Raw genomic sequence first — 10,842 nt, 5'->3', positions numbered from 1 at the left:
TTTATATGGGATGTGGTTCTTGTTGCATCTTGTGTCACTTCTGTGAACTAAAAACTCTCTTCTTAACATATCTGGAACCAACAGCTTTTAAAATTCTTTACCTTGACAAAGCGCTTACCATTGAAGCCTGCATAACTGTAACATGTTTTTGTTATGTGGGGCATTCATCATTCTATGGAGCACTTTAAAACATCATTGTTAAAACCGCCCATTTGTGTTACAGGTTCCTTGTGATTTTGATCTTTCCAGGTGACACGAAACCAACTGTTTTTACGTCCCTACAGCTCTGACACTTTTGTTTACAATTCTCTTTACAGTTCTCTTGCTCACACCACATTGTTCTGGAGTCCATTCTTGTATTTTTCAATGTTGACAGTAGGAGACCTGCTTTTAAATTCACGTTTGAAAAAGTTATAAATGCAGTAAATAATCCACCTCGCCAGCTTGTGGAGCACTTCACATTTATTGCCATCACCTGACTTTTCTTAAAATCGCACTTAAACATTTATAAGATATGCATTCACAGCTGTACTGCTGCAAGAAAAAAAAAGGAAACAAAAAAACTGATAGTAGAATGAATAATTCGGTGTCGCAAAGTACGCCAACAGTGCAGCATGTAGTAACTCTCTGCTAGCTGCTCGGACAGAGAATGAATATTATTGGCTGCTGGTGGCTAGTGGAGGTGGGCACGCAGAATGACTGAAAATTGGGCTGTCTTCTTACATGATATGGCAGGCATAAAATGATTTACAATAACCTTAGACACAGGTGTAATAGTTACTTTTCTGGTTAAAATCACATCTGCTTCAGCACTTTCTGAACGTTTTCACACAGACAAGAGTCATTCCATGTCAAATCAACACACCTATTTTACCTCACCCTCTTAGATTTTGCTGAAATTTGGTATACTTATAGTGGGTACTGAGACTAAGAAAAATACCAAATTTCAATTTTTTATCTCAAACCATTTCTGAAATATGGCTATGTAAACTTTTCAAAAACCAGCCAAAATGTGTGAACGGACTTTTTTTAAATTGTCGTAGGAGCTACCCTAATTGAGCTAGAGAACTGGGAAAGAAGTCATTTTGCAGCATTTTGCATGCTCTTTCCAGGGATATACAACAAAACATAGCTTCTAATTAATAACCTTTTTCAAAATACTAATTAACATTTTGATTTAATTTTTTTACAAAAAGTACATAATTGAAATTTTTAAAATATTTCCATTACTACTTCGTACTGTTGTAAATCACATGGCAAAATATAAATCTGGGATGATGATGGGTTCTTTGTTAAAAAAAATTATTCTGGACTCTTGTTTTTCACTAACGGCCCTAGTTTGACCAAATTGACCTTTAACAAACAGGAATTTCTTTAAAATATACTGAAAGGTAAGTAAAAAAAGTATTAGAAACATCAAAACATCACCTTGTTAAACCAAAACTAATCAGCATATTTTATAATTAAGTTGATTGCTTATTTTAATTTCATACAACTTCACTAACGGTATCTTAACCGATATAACAAAAACAAGAAATTGAGCATTTAACTACAATCTGAAATAAAGTATGAATAAGTACAAGTATTTACATAATAGTTCTGGTCCATGATGTTTGAAATGGAACTATTAAACAAATTAAATACGTAATGCTTGTTTCTGAGTAACAGGTATCTGTACATAGCTAAATTTAACACAATAGGTATTAACAATAATTTTGAAACAACTTTCTATAAAATATACATTAAAACTAACCTGAGACAAAAATTAAGTTTTGAGTTGAAAGCAGTTTCCCAATAAATTGTCTTGGAACTTCACTTATAACATTTTAATAATGCTGACTGTGTTTGGTTTACATCACTTTCATTAAGAATGTATGTTCTCCCTGTCGGAGTAAATGGATCCACTTTCGTGAGAACATCCACAACTGACACCCACAGGACATCTGCATGTGCAGGATAAGATAATGACTTAGCTGGTCCACATGGATGAAGAAAAGTTATTTTCACTTCATCAATTTCTTTGTTTTTTTTTCTAAATTGTACCCAAGCCACCAGTTTCTGCCATATACAGTGGTGACATAGCCTGATACATCTTGTAACTTCAGTTTGTCTGGTGATTTAGTTACTTCCCTCTCTCAACTCTGCATATCACCTGAGAAGTATTTGACTATTAATTTTGATGTAGTGTTGGGAATGAAAGTGTGAAATTGCTGTGTTCTTTTGATTGTCAATGCCTCCTCAAGTCGGCTTTTTAAGAATATTTCTGAAGCAGCGTAGTCTTCTTGAGTGGAATATGCAAAATCAACATTTGTGATATAGTCTACTGCCCACTCAAATAGATCTCGTGCGGTTTGGATCTGATTGTGGTATGGCCTTTGCAAACTTGCACGAGCTGCCAGTCTCTTTACAGAACCCCCTACTCCATCACAAGGCCCTTTCCCATGTGCTGTGGCTGAAAAGTGCCACTCAGCTTTTATGTTGAAGTCTTCCTCATGAAGATAAAGGTTCAGGAAGTTTTTCTTATTTTTATACTAAGCGGCAGAACCATCAGAATAGTAGTATATCTTTTTTGGAATCTTTTGAAATTTATTTGTTAGATATGAAATTAGCTTCATTTGAAAGGTGTAAACTGCAGTTGTATTGTGCTCCAGGCAATCAGAAACAATGACAAAGCTCATATGCTCAATTTTGTCTTCCTGTTTGTAATATGTAACAAAAGGATGGATGGTAATCTGTTGTCGTGTCCAGTGGAAACTCTGAGCTTCATCCTGTAGAACTATACTATAGTTTTCTGAAAAATCACATATGACAACAAATTCAGATTCCATAAGGTTTTCTCTTGTGGAGTTAAGGAATGTTTGTCGTTGCTTGGCAATGAAGTCATGCCGAATCAAAGTCGACATCTTACTACAAAATAAATCTATGAATTCTTCAGAAGTTTTCTGAACAATTTTTAGATTACATTGGTCAACTGACGTCCACTGTCGGAACTGAACTTGTTCAATTGTTTTCATCAAAAGAATTTTTTAAAATTTTACGCATGACAGTTTCTCCTGGGCAGTATTCACAGTTTTCCATGTCACAATCAACTGATGATGGGTTGCAATGCATTTTTGCAATCCACTGATTATAATTGTTTAAGCTGCTGTTTGTTACTGTCTTTAGTTTGGCATTTTCTATCATTAACTTTATGTTTTGGTGAGTTGTGCACACGTAGACAGTGTGTGTGCCACTCCGGCCAGCTAATACACAATGTTTTGGTCTCAACTCAGCAAATTTAGAGAAACCAATTTTTATGTTAGGAAACTTGTCTTTAAAATGCTTGTAAGCTTCTTTAAGGTTACACAAAATAAGTCTTTTTGATATTTTTGTTTTATTTCCACTTGTTTCTGTAATTGTCACACAATCTTTAATACCTGGCATTGCCCTGCTAACTTCATCATTTTCATAAAATGAATGTACAGTTTTGACAGTTTCTGTTGGTAAACACTTCCCTGGTTTTGGGTTTGGACCTTCCATGAACCCTTTCTCTTTCAAAATTGTTTGGGACTGCCAAACAATGTAGTTAGGAGCATTAAATTTCCTCATTATTTTCCTGACACTCCACTTTTCAGGTAAACTTGTAAGAATCATTAGTTTTTTTGCTCTTCTTTTAAGATTTTCAAGAACGGATTTTTCAGTATCAGTATCTGATGAAGTAGTTTCAGGAGCAACAAAAAGTTTACGGGTCATTGATGAGATTTTCTTCACTTTTGATTTGGCGTAATGCCTAGATGTTAGTTTTCTCTTGTCAATTGGGGACTCACCTAGTTCTTGAAGTGTTGTGTTAAATGTTTTAACAGCTACTGAAGTTGGAGTGAAGTCAGGGTCTTGGTCTCGGATGATTATCTCTGATCCAGAAGATTCTTCTTCAACACTTTCATCACTGATGGGCTCTGGTGTATTTTTCAATTTGGTTACATCGTTCCTACATTTATCAGAAATCTTGACACCACTTGGTATTTGAGGAAATAATTTGGGCATCCATGTTGTGACATTTCTGTTTTTTTCTGTTTCAAATAAAATGATTTGGCTTCTTCAATGTATTACAACAATGCACTCTTACAACACTGCACTTTTTACTTGGTTCCATATTTACACAAAAACCACTTATAAACTGTCCTTCAATGTATAGATTTACTTGAAAATGAACTATTAAATATAATAGATACAGACTGGTCAACACAGAGATAACAATTGATTTGCACTAAAACCACAGTGCATAATAATGATGTAGGCACACAAAGCCTTAGAAGGTAACAATGCAGACTACATCATCTCAACAATGGCTCCAGTCTCTGAATTGTTGTACAGACATCAAGCCTTATGTATACGGTCCTCTACTGACGTACTACCTTAAAGGTCAGTTTGGTCAAACTAGGGCCGTTACTGAAAAACAAGAGTCCAGAATAATTTTTTTTTAACAATGAATCCATCATCATCCCACATTTGTATTTTGTCATGTGATTTACAACAGTATGAAGTAGTTATGGAAATATTTTGAAAATTTTCAATTATGTACTTTTTGTAAAAAAATAAAATCAAAATATTAATTACCATTTTGAAAAAGGTTATTAATTAGAAGCTATGTTTTTTTGTCTATCACTGGAAAGAGCATGAAAAATGCTGCAAAATGACACCTTTTCCAGTTCTCTAGCTCAATTAGGGCAGCTCCTAGGGCAATTTAAAAAAAAGTCCGTTCACACATTTTTGGCTGGTTTTCGAAAAGTTTACATAGCCATATTTCAGAAATGGTTTGAGATAAAAAATTGAAATTTGGTATTTTTCTTAGTATACCAACTTTCAGCAAAATCTAAGAGGGTGAGGTAAAATTTTTATTTTAAGTGTGTTGATTTCACATGAAATGACTTACAAACAAATTGTTTTCAAATGTACTCCTCTGCTTTCAGCCTAGTTCTTGCAGTTTGTCATTTGATCAAATTTTATGATATTCTCAGTAAATGCCACCTTTACATTTTGATTGTGTTTTTGTGATTTACATGATCAAAGACCTTAAAAAGATCTCAAAATAAACCAATTAGCAATATTTTTTAGTAGAAGGATTCCAGTGAGTTATTTGCAAATGAGAATATAGCTCTAACTGTGGACAGATCCTTCTGAAATCAACACTGTCTTTTCGTGACAATGTAAAAGCTGCTAAGATGCTTCACTGCATGGAGCTGTGATACAGTGCCTGAACTGAATCCATTACTCTCATGAACCAGGCTATTCAAAGCTTTCCAACACTTTGTACAATATATTCATCTGTTGTTTGTTCCTAAATTATGTTTGAAACAGTTTTCATAGTTACCTCTTGTATCCTCATGTGGGATTACTTGATGGATGTAGCAATCTACATCACTTCCTCTCCTTGAGTATTCCCACCCTCTTTCAAATGTGAGAGAGAAATTGTGGGCTATTACATGACAAAATAATTTAAGATTTTCCGTAAAACAAAATAATTTTTTTAAAAATTACAAATACTGTCTTGTCAATAAGCCTTTTTCAAAGGATATAACTTTACAAAATGAATCTCTCCACCAAAATAAATAACTTCCCTTAGTTGTTGGCAGTGACTTGAAAAATCTACTGCAATCAGTCCATTCATGTCTGATGCTAAAATTCATTGGTCCTCTGCTATTCAGACTGAGTTAGATAGCTTTTTCAGTCTCTCCACCCATTTTTATTCTTTCATGTACTATCCAAACCATATTACAAGACTATCTCATTTTCCTACACAGTTGTTGGGTTCAGCTGTCTATAGCATATTTGAAAATAATCTAGTATTTCTCAACATATGTCACCAGCCAACGAATGTTCTATTCCTTGTTGTTTTCTTATCTCTTTGTGTACTAAATTACATCCTGTATCTAACAACATTTTGGCAATATGTGATTTGTTCCCTTCTCAGCTCTACTTTAACTAATTTGAGGTACTCATGCTCATTTTGTAGGAATCTTAAGTTTTTGTTGGCATCCTCAGTCTTTTTGTGGCCTTTCATTCACAAGATCTTAAAACAGTTTTCAAACATTCCTCATTATCTCTTTCTTCCATACCAGCTGGCAACAGGAATATGATTTTCTTACATTTTATATATTCTAAATTATTTTTGTCAGTGAAAATTAAAGTTTTATGAGAACAAAAAATTTGACTAATAATAATAATAATAATAATAATAATTCCCGTGGAGGCCCAGGAAAAGAGTAGACCCTCCGGTATGTTCTGCCAGTCGTAAAAGGCGATGAAAAGAACAAACCACTAATAGGGCTAACCCCCCTTTTAGTGTGATTAGTTGGTTCAGGACAGAACTAAAGAAGCCTCGGACAAGCGCCGTCATGGTCGGGGACGACACATGAACCCTATGCCCGCCCACAATGGTAACGACACTGCTAGCCAACTGGAAAATGATTCAAATCCAAATAGAGGTGTTTTGCAGGATATGCTTCCTGCAACCACCCTAGAAGGAAAACAAAGACAGAGGATGAGATGGTCAGATGAAGTTAATCGACACCTCATGTTCTGTTATTACCTAGCAACAAACCTAGGAACCAACACAACTGGATACAGATCACAAGTATACCCAACATTTATTACCAGATACCCAGAATTAAAATTTTTAACAGAACAATGACTAGCTGATCAGATCCGTGTAATAATCAAAAATAATAGGATACCCCAGTCAGAATTAGAAAACATCAAACAACAAGTACAACAAATACTGGAACAAAATAATGTGCAATCAGAAGAAGAAGAAAATACAGTAATGGACTCAAACATCCCAGAGCAAACAAACAAAGAACAACACGCATCAATTAAACAGTCAGAAGAAAATGAAATCTTGAGACAGCCACCAGAACATGCACAAATAGAACACGAAGCGACACACATGTTAGATATAGAAGAAAAATTTCAGCTGACATATATAGAATACAAAGACAGAAATACAGACATTAGACCATTCTTGCATAGACCGCCAAATTACCCACAAGTCAAAACAACAATAAAAACTATCAACACAATCATACACAACAAAATAAATGAAAACACAACTATGGAAGAGTTACAACTACTGGTTTATATAGGAGCACTCACTACACTAAATATACACACTAGGCAGAGATCAGAATCAACCAACACACAGAAGAAACCCACAAAACCAACATGGCAACATAGGCTACAGATCAGAATAGAAAAACTGAGAAAAGACATTGGACAGCTAACACAATTTATAAGAAATGAAATGTCAAAAAAAAAAAAAACGAAAAAGGTTAGGTAAAATCTCACAACAAGAAGTGATAGAGCAATTAGATGAAAAGAAGCAGAAATTACAAGCATTGGCCAAACGACTTAGAAGATACAAAAAAAGTGAAAATAGAAGGAAACAAAACCAAACATTCAACACAAACCAAAAGAAATTTTACCAGACAATAGATAACACATACATTAAAATAGACAATCCACCAAACATAACAGACATGGAACACTTCTGGAGCAACATATGGTCAAACCTGGTACAACATAACAGGCATGCACGGTGGATACAAGCAGAAACAGATACATACAAGATGATACCACAAATGCCTGAAGTGATAATTTTGCAACATGAAGTCACCCAAGCAATTAATTCTACTCACAATTGGAAAGCCCCTGGAAAAGATAAAATAGCAAATTTCTGGCTAAAGAAATTCACCTCAACACATTCACATCTAACTAAATTATTTAACATATATCTAAAAACACAGATGATGTGACTTACCGAACGAAAGTGCTGGCAGGTCGATAGACACACAAACAAACACAAACATACACACGAAATTCAAGCTTTCGCAACAAACTGTTGCCTCATCAGGAAAGAGGGAAGGAGAGGGATAGACGAAAGGATGTGGGTTTTAGGGGAGAGGGTAAGGAGTCATTCCAATCCCGGGAGCGGAAAGACTTACCTTAGGGGGAAAAAAGGACAGGTATACACTCGCGCGCGCGCACACACACACACACACACACACACACACACACACACACACACACACACACACACACACACATATCCATCCGCACATACACAGACACAAGCAGACATTTTGTGTCTGTGTATGTGCGGATGGATATGTGTGTGTGTCCGCGCGAGTGTATACCTGTCCTTTTTTCCCCCTAAGGTAAGTCTTTCCGCTCCCGGGATTGGAATGACTCCTTACCCTCTCCCCTAAAACCCACATCCTTTCGTCTTTCCCTCTCCTTCCCTCTTTCCTGATGCGGCAACAGTTTGTTGCGAAAGCTTGAATTTCGTGTGCATGTTTGTGTTTGTTTGTGTGTCTATCGACCTGCCAGCACTTTCGTTCGGTAAGTCACATCATCTGTGTTTTTAGATATATTTTTCCCACGTGGAATGCTTCCCTCTATAATATTCATATCATAAATTATTTAACAGTTACATTGCAGACCCATACACATTCCCTGATACACTTAAACATGGAATAACTTATCTGAATCCTAAAGATCAAGCAGACACAGCAAACCCAGCTAAATATCGCCCCATAACATGCCTACCAACAATATACAAAATATTGACTTCAGTCATTACACAGAAATTAACACATACAACACAGAACAAAATTATAAATGAAGAACAAAAAGGCTGTTGCAAAGGAGCACAAGTATGTAAAGAGCAACTGATAATAGATGCAGAGGTGACATATCAAGCTAAAAGTAAACAAAGGTCGCTACACTACGCATACATGGATTACCAAAAAGCTTTTGATAGTGTGCCCCACTCATATTGGAAATATACAAAGCAGATCCTAAATTGATACAGTTCCTAAACATAGTAATGAAAAATTGGAAAACCACACTTAACATCCAAACAAATTCAAATAATATCATATCACAGCCAATACAGATTAAGCGTGGAATATACCAAGGATACTCATTAAGTCCTTTCTGGTTCTGCCTTGCTCTGAACCCACTATCCAACATGCTAAATAATACAAATTATGGATACAATATTACTGGAACATACCCACACAAAATCACAAATCTGCTATACATGGATGATCTAAAACTACTGGCAGCAACAACTCAACTTATTATTAAAGATAACAGAAGTATTCAGCAATGATATAAATATGGCTTTCGGAACAGACAAATGTAAGAAAAATAGCATAGTCAAGGGAAAACACACTAAACAAGAGGGTTACATATTGAATAACCACAGCGACTGCATAGAAGCGATGGAAAAAACAGATGCCTATAAATATCTAGGATACAGACAAAAATAGGAATAGATAATACAAATATTAAAGAAGAACTAAAAGAAAAATATAGACAAAGACTAACAAAAATACTGAAAACAGAATTGACAGCAAGAAACAAGACACAAGCTATAAATACTTATGCTATACCAATATTGACCTACTCATTTGGAGTAGTGAAATGGAGTAACACAGACCTAGCAGCACTCAATACACTTACACGATCACAATGCCACAAATATAGAATACATCACATACATTCAGCATGTGAAAGATTCACATTAAGCAGAAAGGAAGGAGGAAGGGGGTTTATCGACATAAAAAACCTACATTATGGACAGGTAGACAATTTAAGAAAACTCTTTCTAGAACGAGCAGAAACTAGCAAAATACACAAAGCAATCACTCATACAAATACATCGGCTACACCACTGCAATTTCATAACCACTTCTACAACCCTTTAGATCACATAACATCAACAGATACGAAGAAAGTAAATTGGAAAAAGAAAACACTACATGGCAAGCACCCGTATCATCTAACACAGCCACACATCGATCAAGACGCATCCAACACATGGCTAAGAAAAGGCAATATATACAGTGAGACAGAAGGATTCATGATTGCAATACAGGATCAAACAATAAACACCAGATATTACAGCAAGCATATTATTAAAGATCCCAATACCACAACAGATAAATGCAGACTTTGCAAACAACAAATAGAAACAGTAGATCACATCACAAGCGGATGTACAATACTAGCAAATACAGAATACCCCAGAAGACATGACAATGTAGCAAAAATAATACATCAACAGCTTGCCTTACAACATAAACTTATAAAACAACATGTTCCCACATACAAGTATGCACCACAAAATGTACTGGAGAGCGATGAATACAAATTATACTGGAACAGAACCATTATAACAGATAAAACAACACCACATAACAAACCTGACATCATACTCACCAATAAAAAGAAGAAATTAACACAACTAATCGAAATATCCATACCCAATACAACAAATATACAGAAGAAAACAGGAGAAAAAATTGAAAAATACATCCAACTGGCTGAGGAAGTCAAGGACATGTGGCATCAGGATAAAGTTGACATTATACCAATTATACTATCAACTACAGGAGTCATACCACACAATATCCACCAGTACATCAATGCAATACAGCTACATCCAAACTTATATATACAGCTACAGAAATCTGTAATTATTGACACTTGTTCAATTACCCGAAAGTTCCTAAATGCAATGTAACTATACTGTACAGTTAAAAGGAAGTCACACTTGATAAGGTCTGCGTCACCTTCCATTTTTAACCAGACATAACGTCTGAGACAAGAAAGAAATAATAATAATAGATTTTATTGTCTTTAGGCCATTACAGCAGTTGACAACGTCAAATGAAGATAACAATTTACAATACAGTGTGATAAAGTATTGATAACTGAAATATTTATATTATATTACAATAAATGTACTGTGGGTCATCTGTTGGATTACTGCATTTTAAGTTGAAGAATTCATTGATG

Source organism: Schistocerca americana, chromosome 1 (genome assembly GCF_021461395.2).
Source record: "Schistocerca americana isolate TAMUIC-IGC-003095 chromosome 1, iqSchAmer2.1, whole genome shotgun sequence".
In the NCBI taxonomy this organism is placed as follows: domain Eukaryota; kingdom Metazoa; phylum Arthropoda; class Insecta; order Orthoptera; family Acrididae; genus Schistocerca; species Schistocerca americana.
The sequence above is the reverse complement of the archived record's forward strand: the minus strand, read 5'-3'. Positions refer to the sequence as shown.